This window comes from Ptychodera flava, chromosome 2 (genome assembly GCF_041260155.1).
Source record: "Ptychodera flava strain L36383 chromosome 2, AS_Pfla_20210202, whole genome shotgun sequence".
Taxonomy (NCBI): Eukaryota; Metazoa; Hemichordata; class Enteropneusta; family Ptychoderidae; genus Ptychodera; species Ptychodera flava.
The window spans coordinates 17,068,028-17,088,119 of NC_091929.1; the positions used below are offsets into that span (position 1 = coordinate 17,068,028).

At 38.8% G+C, this 20,092-nt stretch overlaps 1 long non-coding RNA gene across 1 annotated transcript; it reads right to left on the reverse strand.

Annotated features, from left to right (window-relative positions):
* Window positions 1–9,098: 9,098 nt before the first annotated feature.
* On the reverse strand, window positions 9,099–10,635 carry LOC139115885 (uncharacterized). Its single transcript, XR_011548202.1, has 3 exons — window positions 10,513–10,635; window positions 9,528–9,671; window positions 9,099–9,327 (listed from the first exon to the last, which is right to left on the reverse strand). It is a non-coding gene; the product is annotated as an uncharacterized lncRNA (long non-coding RNA).
* Between the last annotated feature and the right edge of the window lie 9,457 nt (window positions 10,636–20,092).

The window sequence follows — 20,092 nt, forward strand, 5'->3', positions numbered from 1 at the left end:
GCATGACAACCCACTCCAGGGACCAGGTACAACTTTAACACAGGTACAGCAAAGTCATCAAGGTGGCGCTTTACTGTTTACGACCCCCTAAGTGCTCAAATATTCACAGGAAGAATTTGCTTAGAAGTTATTATTATTAATGTTCAATTATGACAAAATGCAATTTCTGTCACTCTTGTTAGACAAAAAATATTACACAATGCACCATATATTTGTGATTCACCAGATTAATTAAGAGACAGGTTCGAATTCATCTACGAGGAGCAGGCTAGGGGATCATTTTTTATATACAGACTTGCCTTGTGCCTATCCCGTCCGTCTATTTACAGATTCACTGACTCGTTCTAGCTCTTTGAGTCGATCGATAAAAGTATTTTCATCTTCAATATGCTTTGTTAATTTGACCGATATAGTATCCTAAATTACTGTGGCGGGTTCCTTGCGAACGCATACGGACGTGTCCCATGCAATAAACCGGAAAGCTGACGAGATCTTTGGCAAAACAACCAAGTGTCGGCCTGAGTATGGAATTAGTAAGAGCTATTACTAATTCCATGGCCTGAGTGAGTAATACGGAGGCGGCTAAGACCTTCATACTGACTGAGGACTGAGTATTCCCTCATGGAACGGAGATGTCAGGGAAAGACGAGTTTACTTTTCAGAAAAATAAAACGTTCATTCTCGTTATGTTAGTCAATAAATCGAAATATTTTCGTTCCCTGTTGATGAAATCATAGACAGTCTAACGTCTCCGGACGGCCGACTGTGATTAGATATTTGACACATGCTTGATAAAAAGGATTTTTATCGACTATATTATATTCTTATTTGACCGAAATAATATCCAGCCTACTGTCATTAGTTCCTTTAACATTACAAAGACGTAGCCCATGCCCCAAAGTTGAAAGTTGGCGAGATGTTTTTCGAAGCGGCGAAGAAATGTATTTGTAAGCACGACAGCGCCAAACCAGGTCGATCTACTATGTGTGTGCACAGACAAGGAGAAGTGTCTGTGCGTGAAAGAGAAATGGATTTCAAGACAAGCATGTGTGTCTAGACTACCGGTATAGCAAGTGCGATAAATAAGTTCAATTGAAAAAAAACAGAACTTTTTTTGACATTTTATCTTATTATGTCAATTTTTATGAACGCTTTTCAGATATATTGATAACTATTGTTTAGCCTACATGTCTGATTTCTGTCGGGCGAAAATTAACTATACATTCATGATTTATGCAATCTCATCGGGATACAGCCTCGCCTTCACATGCAGGACTAGGTTAGTATTTCTTGACCACTTGACGCGGGATTCGATTCAGAAACTAGAAATTCAATTTCTGGCGCCGCTGTTGGACTCAGTCGCGATGTCTTTGTTGTATTCTGTAGTTGAGTATAATAATTGATGAATTTACAGATTCACATAACTGAATGATCTTGTTGATGTGTCGGAGCGAGACGGCGAAAGTCTAAGCCCAAAGGGGGCAGTAAGTAATACATCACATGTTTTCTGAGAAAGAACCACCTGTTTCCAAAGCTACCATGCAAAATCCGGGCTTGATCAATGCTACTGTCCCGGTTCCGACAATAACTTTCCTGCGGTGTAGCTAGTTATATCGAGTTTCAAATATTCTAATGTTTTGCATTCAATTAATAGCAATCACACCCATCTGTAATCCAAAAGTCGTAGGCAAAAGTCATGTTACACGGTTATTGTACAGGTCAAAAGTACTGCACAACAACATTATCAACCCAAGTACCGGTATACATGTCAGTCAAAGTCGTGAGAGAAAGATATGTGGACCTCCAGTAAAACAATCACGAAATGACGTCAGGTGCGTCTTGATTACATAGAGGATAGTCAACGTTATATTGTTGTTAGTTTTGGGGACCAAACAAGCCTACAAGGTTGTAATATTTCTACAACTCACTCTTGCGTGCTGTTGCGATGAAAAAACACAAGCTGTCTTTCTGAAGTCGGTATCATTGCTCCGTCATGTTTCATTCTTACTGTCGTACACATTCTCAGCGGTAAAAATTAATATTGCCATTCAATGTGAACTTGCCCGTGCGTTTAAGTTTATACACTTTCAATGGTGATAACTTGCTCCATGCTTTGACATGTCATCAGTTACGAATTTTACTGGCTTTCAAGACTAAAGACGCAATATTACCAGCGTTGTTCCTGTTCTAAGTGTCTGATATTGAGCACGGCAGGAATAAATCACTAAAGTGACGACAGAGACCATACCCGTTATCAGAAATGGACATCAACATACAGTGGTGACTGCGAACCCGAAATAAATGTCGACAAATCAAAACATCGAAACGGCTAGACTGAGAGAGAGAGAGAGAGAGAGAGAGAGAGAGAGAGAGAGAGAGAGAGAGAGAGAGAGAGAGAGATATTTTTACGCTTCCACGAACCGAGAGAGAGAGAGAGAGAGAGAGAGAGAGAGAGAGAGAGAGAGAGAGAGAGAGAGAGAGAGAGATTTTTACGCTTCCACGAACCGATCATGATCTTTCGGAAATCGCCGTCGGCTTGCACAATTACGCTGTACGGATCACGAACGGATACTTTCCTGAAATTTGACTGACATTACAACATGCGTAGAACACTAGGACACCGCGACATTGCACTTTTATATGATATCCGATATTTACGGCTACTAGACTCTACAATATCGAACTTAGATTGAACCGTGAGGTTGTGAAATCTCCGATATATATCGGATATTTACTTGCGATTTGACGGAATCTAGTATCGTCTAGTATCGACGCAAGAGTCAGTCCTTGGAAGTCGGGCTTGGCCAAAACTCTGAGGTGGTGAAATCTCCGATATATATCGGATATTTACTTGCGATTTGACGGAATCTAGTATCGTCTAGTATCGATGCTAGAGTCAGTCCTTTAAAGTCGGGCTTGGCCAGAACCTTGAGGTGGTGAAATCTCCGGTCATTCTAGTATCGTCTAGTATCGATACTAGTCCCGAAATCGTCGATATGTCAAACTTCGATACTAGATTGTAAATATCGGATATTTAAAAATTGTGCAAAGTCGCGCCTTCATGTAGAACACAGCCAAAAAGTTGAAGTCTTCTGATGTTGGTTTCGCAAGTTTTCAAACTTAGAATACTCACAGGAAAATGGTCGCCATGGTCTTCTCAGACTGTTAAAATGTTCTTCAACATCGCGTTTCTTACGATCGGTGATGTCATTTTATTATTATTTGATAGACGTAGATAATGCACTGTACGTCTCTATATCTCATATTACCTGCCTGTCACGAGTTACTATTTATTTTCTATTACTGTTTATTTTCAAGGGCCGACACAACTTGTTCATTTGTGACGTACAGCATAGAACTACTGAATGACGACCATTTGTCGATGTCGGGGCACCAAAAAATTCACCCATCCTTTGAAGCAGTCTACAAATAAAAACATGTTTCATGTAAACTTTCACAATCGTCTCGTCTATTAATTCGACCATTTATTTCGGCAGTTTTGATTTCCTTTCAAATTCGATCCGACAATTTAAAATCATAATCATTTTTGTGTTCGAATTATATGGGTTTTTACGGTAATATTAAGATCCCGTACACATTGACAACGCTGGGTTTTTTACCCGCAATTTGGCAATTAAGTGAACAACTGAATTGCGTCCGCACACACTGTCCAATTTTCAGTCTCGAGACAGGCAGCTGAACAAGCGTACGGTCCGACAAACAAAACTGGCATGAAATGGATGTGCACGTGGCTCAAAACCTCCCTGCGGACCATAGACCCTCGAGGGTCTATGTGCGAACTAACCGCCGTGTGCTAACAACATCGAAACCACAATTTGTATATTGCGTTGATTTGGGTCACTTTAGCCTTTACAGTGGACGGTGTGAGGCTGGGGTAATAGCACCAAACTCATGACCGGTGACATTTTTGCCAGGGCCATTTTAATAAAGTTTGGTTGGTCACTGTTGTGAGCCTGCCGTTGTCTATGCTGTGGGTTGGTGTTGACCTGGTTGGTTAGGCAAAAAATGAATTGTATGCATTTTCAGGGGTTCAGGGCGGTCAAACACTGGCCACAACATCTCACATTCATCTGTGTTCAAGCAAAAATCAAATGCCAAGTAACGAATGCGTGATTTTATGGATTTTTTTCTGTCTTTCTTTTACTTCCGTGTTTACGTAGCTCTAAAAAGTTTAGGGTCGGCAGGTAAAATAGCGCAGGTCGGGTTATCGGAACAGCACAATTTTTTTGTTTGGCCTCAGCCCACTGACAAAAAGTGGTTAGTGCCAGGGCCTGTACGGAGGCTGCGGGCTTGTCAAACACCTACTTGTGTCAACAGATTAGTCAATTAGCGGGCGCTTATCCAACAGGTAGCTGTTGAATAAAAACAATACATTGATTATAATAGGGAGAAGGGTAAATTAGGTGGCAAGGTGTTTTTCCACAGAGCACAGATCAGTGATGGAGGGACTCTACACACAGTGCAGACTGCATGTCCAGAGGCATATCAAAATATGGTCTGAGGTTGACACAGTATAAAAACACAATTAAAGCAATAGAATACAAATCTGTATTGGGAAATGTGTATTTTCTTTCCAATAGAGCCTTAAAACATTTTTGATCAGCGTGCCGTGGTCGCTTTTTACCTCCATACACACGGGACTGTGACATACACTCACGTGTATCGTGCCTGGTTTAACAATTTCCCCGGACTGCCAGTGAATCCCTGTCCTGCCAAACAGATATATTCTTCGTTTTTTAATGACAAAATTCTTTCAGTACATGGTGAAATAATTGACAGAGTGAATAGATTGTGGCATGGTCTTTATGGCATTACATTTTCTCATACATAATACCGACAACGGCTCTGTAAAAATGTAAAAACTATGAGAGTATAAACCTTAGACTTGGTTCAAGTCTGTGATTTGTGAATGTTTGAGTGGAGTGAACGCAATGATTTGTATTTTGCTTTCATGTGAAACGCGCGCGTGAGTGGACGCGATGAGTAAGGTGAACGCGATGAGTGGAGTGAACGCTATACAGCGGAGTTTCACCCGGAATCCGGCAGAAACTAACTCACTACTGTACGGCATTCAATCGCTGGGAAAACCTGGCGTGAGCTGCCAAACTCCGGATAGGTTTGTACGAAATAGGAGAGACACAAGAGAAACTATTATAAATGATTTTATTTTTTTTAAATTCACCGACTTGAACCAAGTCTATATAAACCTGTGAAAATATGACAGCCAATGATGATCACAGAAGCAAGGCTTGGTCACCGTCCGTGGGTGGAGGGACTGTGGCTTGGTACATTGGTTTGGGACAAGGTGACCAAGTCACAGTCATCTCGACCCCAAACATCTCTTTTTACATCCATGCCCAAGTCAACCCTCATTTTTTACGTCCGTGATCACATCTCCAATCACTGAAGAGATTATCTGCTAGACTTTCCATGTTCAATTATACCTCATTCTGCCGATCTATGCTCCAAATTCCAAGACTGTCTGGCTCAAAAATATAATGTGATGAACGTGGATGAACAATGCAAGCTATGAGTCTATATTGTGAAAAAGGACGGTTGGCATGCATCCGGACCTACCCCCAAACAGTGGTAACGAGTGAAGCCAATTTACGGCAGTTTAGCTACACAAATATGGAGGTCTGCCCATACCTTGATGGCTACATTAAGCCTAAGAAAAGTGAATAAAAATTGTACATTTAACCAAGACGACCAAGTTTCAAATGACGTATAAACATATTGTACAATTACTGTACATGAAACAATCACTGCCTTGCACAACACAGATCGATCTGCATACCAGCAGCATACTAGCGTGATTGCCGCTGCTGTTTAAAATATGATAATAATCAGGCAAAGATCACTGATAACAACATTTTGATAGTTTACTGACGACTGTAACTAAGGAACGATTAGGATGATCTAACAAAAAAATCACAGTCATTACTTCCGTATCAGAACACAATAATCTATGGTTACCATGGCATATTACAACCTCGCACTTATCTGAAATTAGCTCCATTTATCTGAAAGTAGCTCGATTCCTAAAATGGCAGATTGTGTTTCGCTTTCAGCAGTTTGACAATCGGTCATCACTTTTATGTTATATATGTTCGTTTTTGTCTCAAGGCTCTTGGCAAGATAAGTCTACACACGCCTTGTCAATGTTTAATTCTGCAATGCGTCAAGCCATTTAGCAAAACAGTTCACTCAGGTCCCTTTGGGGCTAAGAAATTCATGGCAAATCTAGGCATAATACATGGTAAATTCAAGCTATGGAAATACATCCCAAATACAGGAATGAATATAGATGAATTTAAAACATACAAATTCATGGCAAATACATGATTGATACAGATTGTATTTATAATCTGTATTAACCTTTATTTACCTGTATTTACAATGTATTTGTAAGAGTGCATATACAGGTAAATACAGGCAAAAATACAGGGTCTGTATTTGTGTTTCCTGTATTACTGTGTATTGCCCTTTATTTACATGTATTTACCCTAAATACAGGCTAAAATACGTGCCTGTATTGGCCTGTATTATAGGGTTTTCACCCAGTGTTGATCCTTCATATTAGGCAATAAATGCAAAAATTTGTAGAAAACATTAACATGTTGGAAACATAACCGACAGTGTAGACAATGAAGTGAACATGAAAATATTTTGGTAAATTCTATCTGTTTAAAAACGCTTTGGCAAGATTATACAGATCCGTCATCCACAGATAAACATAACAAATTTTAATTAGTACTTGTAACATTTAGTAAAAATGAATCAATATGAATTTTGTGTAACAAAAATGGCCATAATAAATTCTCAGTACTTTTGTTGATATTCATTTGAGCGTAAATGTATGTTGTACGGCACGTACTAAGAAATAATTATAAATGTTCCCTGATAATGGAATTTACATTAAAAATAGTAAATTCTGTTGTTTTAAAGAGCTCTGGCAAGATCATACAGATCACGAATTTTTAAACTGTATACCAAGTAGAAAGTTATTGGTGAAAAAATGTTATGTTAGGGAGCCGTCATCATTTACGGCCTGGGGGGGGGGGTCGGAGGAATTGCTTTCGAAACTCCAAAATTTCGAGTAACCCCCCCCTGCCAACCATTACGTGTTTGAGTAACCCCCTCTCTGCTACAGAATTTTGAGTGACCCCCCCAAAAAAAAATTGTAAAAGTTAAATATCTATAAAGTAAAATGGATTGCTGCTGCGACAGGCCCTGTACAGACCCTGATTAAACCCTGTGGTACAGGTCTGTGTCGGAAAGAGGTTCCATTGCTGTGACAGGGGCTGATGTACAGGTCTGTATCCAGTGCTCTGATGACATACAGTGTTCTCTGTAGGATTTTACAAGAGGGGGAAGATGTGGTGCGTAAGCACCACAAGCGACCCCAAAAGCGGTCACATGGGGAGGTCAGGAGGGGGGTGTCCCCCTCCTGCCATTGGAGCTTTTGAAAAATAGAGATTAAAATGGTGTTATTTGGTGGCACTTGGGGAGTATTTTTTTCAGATTTTTTTCATATAAAAAACTCAAAGGAACAGAAATCTGAGACAGTATTCCAAAACTTATGTTCCAGTTCACTGATTTCAATTACCTTTTTTGAAAACGAAAAAATAGCGACAGACATACATTCATTCACATTTATTATTTATAATTATTTTCCTGCAATAAAAGATGGGTTTGTTGTCAAGGCATTCCACTGGTTTTAAACTTTATAGCATCAGAATTAGCTTGCTTTACACACTTTCCCCTATCGATAACCTATACAATGTAGAATATAGAAAGCAGACGTTTCTCATTAATGATCAGGCAAGTGCATCAATCTTTAATCAGGAAATACTGAAAAATGTATTCACTACTAGCCTCTAACATAAGACTTGCCATGTCGAATAGCTGCTCATTCTCGTCTGAAGATCACAATAACGTGAAATACATAGGGTTATGAGATTTTAGTTTCTACTTGAAACAGCCTGTATTATGATATATATATATATATATATATATATATATATATATATATATATATATATATATATATATATATATATATATATATATATATATATATATATATATATATATATATATATATATATATATATATATATTTAATTATGTGTGTGTGTGTGTACACAAATACCCATCTTCGCTAGCCAAGGCCTGCTGTTCGGGCAGCTGGATGCTTCAAAAATCAGGCCTTGGCCGATCGAGCCCACAGATCATGGTTTTTAAAGCGCCGCCACACGACTGTACGAGACCTGTAACTAGCCAATCAGCGATTGCTGTTGTTGTTTACATTCCATTTCCAATTCTTCCTGTACGCATTCATAGCGAGAGTGTAAATTTGCAACACTGTCTTGCAGGTTAGCTTAAGTATTTACTTTGGCGAAACATGGTTTACAATTGTACCTCTATCAAACACGATCGTCAAGTCCTCGGCAAACGTCGTTTAGAATGCCAAGTAATGACTGGAAAACGTTGATGTGAAGAGTGTTTGTCGATCTATGTCGCAGTTGCACACTCTACACTTTGCCGGCCCCATCTCTGATTTCTCTGTTTATGTAACGCGTGCTGTGATTGGTCCGCCTGATTTTCAAGTTCTATCAGATTTCCTTCGCACAGTATCCCTTACGAAAAATAAAGCCTTGCGGCGAACAGTTCTGGTAAAGTCTTCATAATTGCCTGGTAAGTTTACCACAACAAGTTGCGGTAAACTTACGCATAGCTTGAGATTTTCGCATGTTGATGGATTTTGCGGCGCACATATTGTGGTATGCTTACCACGACACTCATGCATGTCCTGGTATGTTTGCCACAAAATTTAGGCTTTGCAGAATGTTTTTGTGGTATACTTGCCACAAACAGGATTTACGGTATACATACCGCTATTGAACCTGACCCCATGGGTAGCCCCACCCCCAGTAGCACACCCCTACCCTTCACACTTTGCCACGACCACTCACACGCTAGCTAATCATTCTTGTGCGAATGTAAGTTTTCAGAATGTAGCTACAGGTACAAACACTCACACACATTCACAAACAAAAGAAAATCTTACCAGGTTTTTCATTGAATTCCTACCTTACATTTATTGCAGATGGAAATGCTAACAAATGACACAAAACAAAAGAAATCAGAAGTTCATCAACAGTTCTTTCACAGAATATCTCCCTTAGTCCATGGCATCTTCATAACAAAGTGTTGGCATATCCAACCATATATTGGGAAGTCACTTTTGATCCAGTTGATTGTTCAGTGTCTTGGTTTACTTTCCGTAGACTACAGAAAGGGCTAAAACAAAAAACAGAAAAACAAGAAAAGAAACATTAATGTAATCACATATACAAGCACAGTACCGTAGACAAAATGCCAAGAGAACAATCTGCTACTCAGTATGTAATTGCAACTGCCTTGAAATACCTTTCACAATTAGTCTTGCACATATCATGAAATGGAGTCCAGGTCACTAAGATATTTCAAATGGTACTTACACTTACAGTTGGCCTTGGCAATTTTGATTACTCTTTTGGGACCAATGTGGGTTTATGAGATTGGTGATGTAGAGTTGTCATCAGCATTGCTTTTTCTCAGCATCCTTTGCCACAAAGACATGTCGTCACTTCCACATGTTCCAGCTACAAATAAGACAATGCAATGGAATAAAAAGGAATGTAAAGGATAAAGTCCCAGCGATTATATTGGTGATTTTGACCACATGTGACATGAAAACTAGTTTACTATATCTCTGAATCTAAATTACTTTAAGATGGGGGAGGATAACGCTACCAGTGACCCACAGCTACAGAAAGATATGACTGAAATATATATATGCATGTTTTGTATTGTAAGATTTCATGTAGAACTTCAATGAAATATTGTAAATCAATCATTGATTTGGATTTCGCCTTACAATATGCCAGCAAAATATTCACGGGTAACGTTGAACAAATGTCAAAATACATTAATGAAGATTTCAAAAGAAACTTAAGTGTCAAAGCAAAAGAGACGTCCAGCATCGTCCAGCATGATCTTATAAATAGACGTATACTAAATTTCATGACATGAAACACATGTACAAACAATACTGGGTCAGAGTTTAAGAACTTAATTTTTACCCAACAATTCCAAAATGTATTGTTTTTTCATTGTTTTATATCGTACATCGAGGGAAATTTGTATACATATTATAAGCAAAAGTTTCACCCTGGCCACAGTCCCCGAGGGACTGTGCCTTCGCCAAAGCAAGAGAGTGCCTCGAAGTATGTATTCCCCAGACATAGACACTATAAATACATGTTATCGGCATGAACAGATGAAGGTCACTCCTTTGTAAATAACTGTATACACTGTTCACTCAACGTTCAACCTCGGGAGGTATTCAGATAATTGGAGAGTGTTACTCGAGAATTGCACAGAACAAAAACAAATAAAATTCGCCGTTACGTCGCAGAGAAGGATAATCGAAAATTTACTTACCGAAATTCAAACGATCGCCTTGATCCTCAGGGTGTTAATAATGTGACCATTGTTCAAAGCCAATCTCCACACGTTGATCGTGACGACGATGACATGATCAGCGTGTGGAGATTGGCTTTGAACAATGGTACAAAGTCCTCTCAATCGCGATCGCTGTACGTAACATTAACATAGCATGAATCGTAGTGGAAGTTTTTTTAAAAGTAATTCATTGAAAAATAAGTCATTAAAAAATTGCAGCTTTCGACTATCCAAGCAAAAGTCACAGTATTGAGAGCACCAGTGGCTATGACCCGACATAGCCCCACACTATGTAGGCCCTACTGCTTAGCAGTTAGCACAGCAGTGGCGCCCCGGGGCTAACCGTGCAAACCCTTCATAGATTTTTGTTCGGGCGCGTTTCTCTGGAGATACGTACGTGTACACGGCAGGTTGAGTGAGATGTCAATCATTTGTAAAGTGGATGGCAATACGACTAATAATTCCCTTGTCTTTCTAAGTTGGCGATTGAGTAACTCAATATACTGATCATATGACGGCTTCCGAAAATAATTGTCGAAAGACACAAATAGAATGAGTGTTTTCTCCGACCGCGGTGACTGACATGCTCTGTCCGCTTATTATTACCCAAACTGCGGCAAAGTTCTTTTCCTTCGTGGATTACGGCCGATTTTCGAGAGATTTTCGTTGCTGCCATGAAATTGATGAATTTAACATTGAATTATCGTGCAGATCATTGGCTCGAAACGTTTCTCTATGGACAGGGAAAAATGGTTTCATGGGATTTTTTTTTGTGGCTGTGTACAGTGTAGGCCTATGAAACAACATTGTTATCAACAGAATACCCGTCTATATTATATCAACTTCGTCACTTTTCTCGCCTCGATCACACCATAGGGCCTATTAGCTGCTAAATAGCTCAAATTAAGCTATTTTGGCAATCCAGCGATCCCGCACCTTTATATATGTGCTATTGTTGATGTAATCTGGATTTGTAAAATTTTGTCACTGTGTAGGCCTAGTATAGAAGTATCATTTGGAAAGTCGGGTACTTTTGTATGTGAATTTCCTAATTTCTCGGAAACTGACTAGATTTGTCTTACAAATATGTATACAAGTTTTAACACCCCAGGTTTGAAAAATCAATAAATATACTATTTTGTTATTAAATGTAGAGTGCAAACATGTATATTCTTTATTCATGCATATGATATACGGTACATCTACAGAAGCCAGCTGGGCACACATGTTCATAGATGTCATTTGGCTGCCCTGTAACCATGCAGCCTTGAATTCTTACACATGATTCTGTCAGTCTGTGCTGTGTGACCATTGTATTTACGTAAGTCTTTCATGGCAAACGTACCACAAAGCAATCTGCAACTTTGTTTACTTTAGTCTTGTGGTAGACATACCAAGAGAGAGATTGTGAATCACCACAAGTGCACCACTAGTAGTGACTATTGGCGCAGGATGAATAGAGTGTTGTGGCAAACAAACGTATGCGTGGTATGTTTACCCAGAGCTTGCTGCATGTTTACCACAAAAAATCTGTTTCGTACGGATATCAGCGTGATCACGCACGGCGTAGTTAGCGGAAGACTCCCGTCTGGCTAACATGCCGTGCGAGCGGACGATGACAAATACCGGGTATGAATAGACATATCTATACTATTATTGTTGTAGTAATTCGTAACTCCACTAAATGTTTCAGTACATAACAAAGTTGAGTAGCCCCCTTTCTTGTTCTCCACTTTTGAGCAACCCCCCCCCCCCCCTTTGTAGCTTTCGATTTTTTTAGTGACCCCCCTCAGACTCCTTTGACCCCCTGGCCATATATAATGACGGCTTCCTTAATTTCTCATATCTAAAGATGAATTAAAAACCTGGACTATTTTTGTACATGTATCCCATATTGCTGACAAATGAAATTCATTTCAAATATTTTAAAATACCTTTCCTGATATTGGAGTGTACATGGAAAACAAGAGATTTTCGATTACATTTGAGTTTCAATCAACAGCAGTGACTGCAAAATCATGACGGTAAAACAATTTCAATTGCTACAAACAGGATTGAGACTTTGATGACCTTGATTTGATTTACTGTAACAGCAATACATAAGACACATAGCGGTGAAACTTCCAAAAGCAACTAACTAAAAACCTCCTAATCCAACACTACTTGGAGAAAGTAGTTCGTCAAGTCCAAAAACATTTATTCCTCCATAAGGACATCGACAACTGAGACGATAATAAAACTGTATCATGTCCGATTTGCACTGTGTTATTCCTACACACAGCATGCAGTAGAGTCGTTATCGATGTAAGTACCAATGTAGTGATCTATGGGGACTGAGATCACTTCTTGTCGCCATATGTTCTAAACTTTTTTGAACAGTTGTTGGTTTGAAACAGTCATCTTTAGTGCGGAGAGTGTCAACGTAGCAAACTCTCGGTCGACACCTCACTAAAAACCCGGAACTCAATGTGTCCACGGCCATTTAGAGTGTACATAACGGACATCCAGTGATCCACTGGTCGATGTATTTAACTTACACGAACTCTCAGCGTCCATTGCATGCAGTCTCCTTCAAACAATAAGTGTTGTACTTTCGAATCTCTTCTTTGTTCCCTTAATTGTCCAATGAGAGAAAAAAATCGACAATTTCTCCGTAAAACGGCGTTTTAAAACGAAGCAATTAAATTTGGCGGCTATCCTGACTCAGTATGCACTTGAATTCGAATGATGATGGCGTTGGCAAAATTGACCAATCAAGTGTCTTGCTTAACGACACGTGCTTTTGTAAGGCCAAAGTTCGAATACATAATGATCTGTTTGACTTGTGACCTCTTCGACACTGTCATGCATCCGAGCATCCGTTTCTTAAAAAAAAGAAGTACTTCTACTTTTTTAGGCTGACTTTATTCTCTTGAAATCAATCACTTGAGGACATTTGGTGTCAGTGTACGTCCATGGTCTTCTGACATGTGCAATAATGCAAGTCACCTTCCTCATTAGCCAATTGCCTTTCTTTGGGTTCTGTGGCATTAATTATGGTCCCTCCAACGAGGGAACTGCAGTAATGTAGGACTAGCTTTCTGGCGGGCACATATCAGGTATATTATTCAACAAAAAATTCTTGTAACTTGAACGTGTGTACCTTATCTTTTAAAATACGCCAAAGAAATTTAATTGAATATACGGCTGAGTTGACTAATTGATTAATGTCATGCTTTCTTTCTTTTTTTTCATTACATGTAGGCCTAATGCATAAAATGTTGCAAGTTAACAATTTAACCAAAATAAAAACTTGAAACTCTCAATAAGAATTAATTTTTCATTTTGTAAGAACACAGGGTTTCTAAGCTGTCTTTCATTGTATCATTCTGTACAACAGTGCCATGTGGGACAGCAAAACAAGTCTGAAGTCAGTACCAAACTTGATGCATTTCACATATCTCTACAAACTTGGTACAAATTCCACCACAATCATGGTGAAAATCCCCTTAGTTTGTACCAAACTAGAGAAAACTTGGTGCATATTTCTCATGTTCAATTAAAGTGTTTATCAAATTTGTAACATATATCTTTCGTACGGGAGGTTTCTTCCTGTATGAATATTTAGATTCTCCCGAGTGATTGGAAGAGGAGGAGCTCCAACGAGACACAAATTTCATAGGGAACTGACGGAAGAGGGGATTTCGGAGTCCGGTCACGAACACGCATGGCAAGTATGGGACCAAGTTGGGTGTCGGACAATTAAAGATTATATGGAATGCTATTGTGAGACTGACATTCTCCTTCTTGCAAACATATTCAGAAATTTAGAAGCATTAAAGTTGTCAGCGACCGGCCTGACATGGGATGCTATGTTACTTTACACGGGTAATAAGTTTAAGCTCATTCAGGATGCTGAGCAGATGACTTTCATTCAGAGGGAAATTCGGGGTTGTATCAGTCAGCGTAATATTCATTACTTACAAATCATCCGGCTTATGCTAATGCTACCCCTTCGGAACCCATACGGAATGGTTCTGCGAGGGTGCTGGCGTGAATTATGATCCGGAGAAGCCGTTGTCCGAAATAAAATATCTTGATGCCAATAACCTCTATGGATGGGCAATGAGTCAACCAATGCCAGTGGGGGGACTTCATTGGATGACAAGGGAAGAGTGGCTCGAGTGGTCTGTTGGGGAAGGCGGGGCAGGATTGGATTGGGGCGCTGGCGCCAGATTTCCACCCTGTTTTCTAGAAGTAGACCTAGAATACCCCACCGAATTACATGAAGAACATAGTGACTTACCTCTCGCACCACATCACTACGAATTTCCGAGGCAGGGTAGTCGACTGATCACGAGTCTTATGGACAGAGAGAGATACGTCTTACATTACAGGTTACTCGAATTCTATCTTCAAAAGGGGATGCGACTGAAAAAGATTCATCGGGCGCTTGCCTTCAAAGAGGCACCGTGTCTCGCGGAATATATTGACTTTAACACTAAAATGAGGGCAAAGGGAAAGACAGACTTTGAAAAGAATTTCTATAAGCTGATGAATAATGCGATGTTCGGCAAGACAATAGAAGATGTTCGAAAGTACAGAGACTTTAAATTTGTGGCGGGTCACGGTAGTACCGATAGTGGTCGTAAAAAAATTCAGAAGTATAATCCAAAGATGAAACATATAACTCTCATAACTAGTGAAGAGGATGGTCCACATTCCTGCGACAGTGCCCTACTGGAACTGAAAACGGATGAACATTGGTATGTAAAGCCAGTTTTCATTGGTGCGGCAGTACTCGAACTTTTCTAAGCTGCTTATGTATGACACACATTACAATTACTTTCGAAAGCGGTTCCCTGGAATATGATTAGCCTACATAGATACTGATAGTTTCATATACAGTGTACCTCTCCCCTCCTCTGGCATAACTTTCAATGATATAGTTCGGGAAGATGTAGAACAGAATGGTGAGGAATCTATATATGATACTAGTGGAATGAACTCCGCGATAGCCCTCGATTTTCCAAAGATTAATAAAAAAGTGATAGGTAAATTTAAATATGAATTGAATGGAGAACCTATTCTTGATTTTGTAGGCATTCGCTCGAAAGTATATGCCTTTCGTACACCAGCTTCGGAGACGAAAAAATAAAGGGATAAAAGATGTTTGTGTTCATAAACATCTTAAGTTTGACGAATATAAGGATCTGTTTGAAACTGGTACGTTCCTAAGGAAGGAGACCAAGCGGGCACAATTTGTACAGTTTGTACGGAAAATAAACGGTGAAAAACGTAGTAAAACCATGATGGCGCCAAATGATATAAAACGTGCGCAGATATATAATCCAGACACGAGCGAATGGCTGGCAGAAACATGGCCGATAGGACGGATTTAACTTTTATGACCGTATAAACTGTACAGCCTCATGTAACGTTCGAGTGGAGGACTAAATCCTTTTTGTTTTTCTATTTCTAATGCCTGCTGGAATATGTCCTTAATAAGGTCTGAGGCGCATTCCAAAAGGACCTCTTTCCCTTCTTCTTTCTTTATAGATGCGGCTTTTTTCGAGTATTCGTGTAAGCGAATGTTTACATTGAATAAAATAATGTTTACTCGTCTCTTTGCTACACTTTTTCCTTGTATAATGTCAATGACAACACGTGGTATAGGAGTTAAGGCTAACAGTAGTGGAACTGTCGGAATGGCTGTTATGACAGCAGAAATTACAAGAATTCCCTTCGTCACATTAAGAGCTATATTAATTTATAACTACGGTTATAAGCGTCGCCCGTACTTTCAATACAGTCAGCCAACTGCTCAACATTTTCAACGACTGAGACGTGCATTTTTTTATCATATATGTAAGAGATGATAAAAAATAATTGAAGTAATATAGAGACCCAAAATGGCAGAAGGAGGAGAAGATATACCACTCCTGGATTTCGATGAATTTAATACTAATTGTGGATGATGATGCTGATGTTGCTGAAATCTACTCAGTGTTTCCTCTGTCGAATTTTTCTGTTAGCCATACTGGCTAATTTGGCTCAAAACTGATTAGCCACCATTTTGTAAGCAAAATGTTTCAGTATGAGCGTGACCCACTGAGTTTTCCCAAGGGAAAAAATCACATAGCTGCTAATTGCATTACGATACATTCAATTGTTATGGTTATGAGTTATATTGTTTACCAAAACATTAATAGCAAAAGCTTCCACTTTTTAATGATCTGGGGAGAACACTGTGACCTGGTGGTATGTTTCAAAGAAAACAACATACATTTGTAAACACACATATTTTTAACAGTCATGTGAACAACACTTTATTTCTTTCATCAAGATACTGTATTAACACATTGTTGAAAACTGTCCCCATACTGTTAGATCAAGATACTTTCTTGGACAGATCTAGAGCCAGTGATTCACTTTCACAATTATCCATGATCTCTCTCTAAACCCTGTACAACCAGCATTAAGCTTTTCCACAAGTTCTTCTTTAGGCCGTGTTCAAAATAAATGGTGAGCAGCAGGGGCTGGAGGAATTCAGGGGGGTATGCGAAAATGTTTTTGGGTAGTCGAGGGGGGACTTGAAAGTTTTGGTCTGCCTACAGAGGGGGGGTGGACCAAAAATATATTGACTACCAACATTTTGATGTCGTCCAATGGTTCTATGATAGTAATAATTAAACAAAATCTAGAACCGTTTTGTCATATTTTATGTTTTAATCTCGAGAAAATCTAAAAATGTATGAATGCATTAAATTTTCGTTAAAACAAGTTGGCGTTATAATGGGGCAGTAGCTGCAACTGTGGATAAGTTTTCAATATTTCTATGCAATGCATCAAACACAGTTTCTTGGTGTCTCTCTACAGCATGCTGAAAAATACAATATTCAGGTTGTCAACAAAGCCTGTTTGTCTAAATATTGGTGATATATTGAATGATACAAATGCACGTACACGTAGGCTGTGTTGGCAAGCTGAATACTCGACAGCTCAACATGCTGTAGGGAGTTGAAAAGAACGCAATTGTATAAACTGATCAAAAATATTGTCAAAATAAAAAAGTAATACAACTACTGCCCTGCTACTACCTACTGCAAGTGACAGTGCTAGGTGTGATTCTGATGTAGTTTAAGAAATGTTTCGGTCATAGGAAATTCAATTGACAGTGAAACATACATCTACTTGTACACAAGATCCAGCCAAAGGGGGAGCAACACATAGAAGACTAGGGGACTAAAAGTTACCATGGATTTTTGAATTTTGGCATATGAGAACAATCAATATTATAGAAAAAGATTGGGTCACCATACTTGATCTTATACAAATGTACGATGAAAAGTCAGTTTTTCTAAAAACACTTTAAAATCAATATATAAAACCATTCATTTCAAGTTCATGCAGTGAATGAAATTTTCACATCTCATTGTACCAATGACAGTGAAGTAAAACTTGGAACAGTAAAGACTCTAATTTAAATAGAAAAATGTGTGACTAAATGGAATCATTATTTTTTTTAAAAATTTGCCATTATTACACCCAAAATTTTTGAGATTAAACATTAATTTCAGGAATATTTTAACCTTCCAGTATTGTCAATTTTGTAAACATTTATAAGTGACATCTAAGTTATATATGTCTTGTACTTTTGAAAAAAAATTCGGTAGATCACTGTGCTAATTTTTTCACAATTTGGTTAAACGTAGCTGGGAATACACAATTTTCATACTCTCTCATGATTGTCATTTTGTGTGCCTTTCAGCTGGTGCCATTGAACTGGCCAGAGTTGGATAAGCTCAAGTATGCGGCTATATGGTAATTTGGGGGGACTTGAAAATGTTTGAGGGTGTTGAGGGGGGACTTCAAAATTTTTGAGGGTATTGAGGGGGGATCTGAAAAAAAAAGATTTCAATCGCGATTCCTCCATCCCCCCCCCACCATTTTTTTGGACGCGGCCTTACTTGATGATTCATGTTCATTTAGTTTACAAAGTACATCGGAACCATATATTCTGCCGTCTTTCATATTTGACCGAAAAGTGAAAGCTCTGTTTTGAAAGTCAAATTGCTCTATATCAGGGCCTTCAATTGCAATCCTCATTAACCTTTCAACATTTTCAGTGCTCAATCTATCGCAAGCAGCTGTTTTGATCAAATTGAATTGACTCACACCTCGCTCACAGTCTACAGTTTCAACTGGAATCAAAAGAGCTATCTGAGCTAATTTACACAATTCTGGATATTCCTCTTTGTCTTCTGATTAACAGAATTTCCGATGTTTGTTGCATTATTTTATTCTTGTAATTTGACAATTCATATTTGCATATAGACCATTCTATTTCCACACGACTTGGTGAAACAAAAGCTTCATGATTATCTCCAGCTGCATCACATCTATCCTTGCCATAGTGATCAGGCAAAACAGCCAAACTATCATTTCCATACGTGTGAAACTCTAAGCTATTTTTCTTTTGGCAAATTATGTGGATCAAGAATTGAAAATGCTGACAGGAGAGCCTTGTCTGGAAATCTATCACTGATATTCTTTGTGATATTATGAATACATTCTCTTTTTGCCTTATCAAACACCTGTTTCCCTGCAACACAATTTTCTATTTGACAAGATTTTACTTGCATGTAGATCTATTACCATCATCATTTATTTGTTTACAGAACTCTGAATAGAGTGGACCTGGTGCAGTTTTGTGCTGCTGCAAAGCTGCAACAGTAGCATCTAACATGGGTTTGACATTAGAGAGATCAATGTTTTGTTCTGGAAACTCAGAGATAATCTGTTTACCAAAGCAAGTGCATCACACATAAACATGGTTGTGGCAAGGAATTCATATTTTTTAACCTTGTTGACAAGCCCTTATGCCTTGTAATTTGATGTCTGTTGAGCATCAGATTCAAGGCAAACAAGTATACTTTCAAAGGACTGAGCTAGTGCCTGAAGGGATGCACTAAATGACAGCCATCTTGTGTGAAATATTGGTTTAAATGCCAAACTGCTTTCCTCCAAGACTGGCTGAATTTTTGACAGGGTTCTGAGTTGTTTTGGTGAATTATGAAGGTAATAAAATATAGAGTTGACAATTTCCTGATATTTGACCAAGTATTTTGTTTTATCTGCTGCCTGTGAACTACAGAGACTTAATCTATGAGCAATGCAATGGATATTTATTAGAAATGGTTGGACGTCTCGAAGTGTTTTGCAACACCAGATCTGGTGCCAATCATAACAGAAGCACCGTCAGTAGATAAGGCTATCAAGTTCCTTGTTGGCAGGTTCTTTTAGCAAGTGTCTCTCTAATAATGTTGCATAAGTTCTCAGCAGTAGCATGTTCAGTAAGTAGCCTTACGCTGAAGAAGTGATTCTCCGGTCGTCCAGCTTTCATGAACCGTATGTACATAATCAGGTATGGTTGACAGGCTACATCTGTACCTTCATCACACAATAGGGAATACAACTTTGGACCAGGCATATCCAGCATCTCTGTCTCAATGACATCTGATATGGCCTGTTGGAAATCGCGTATGGAATCACTATGACTGTAAGTTGAACGATCATC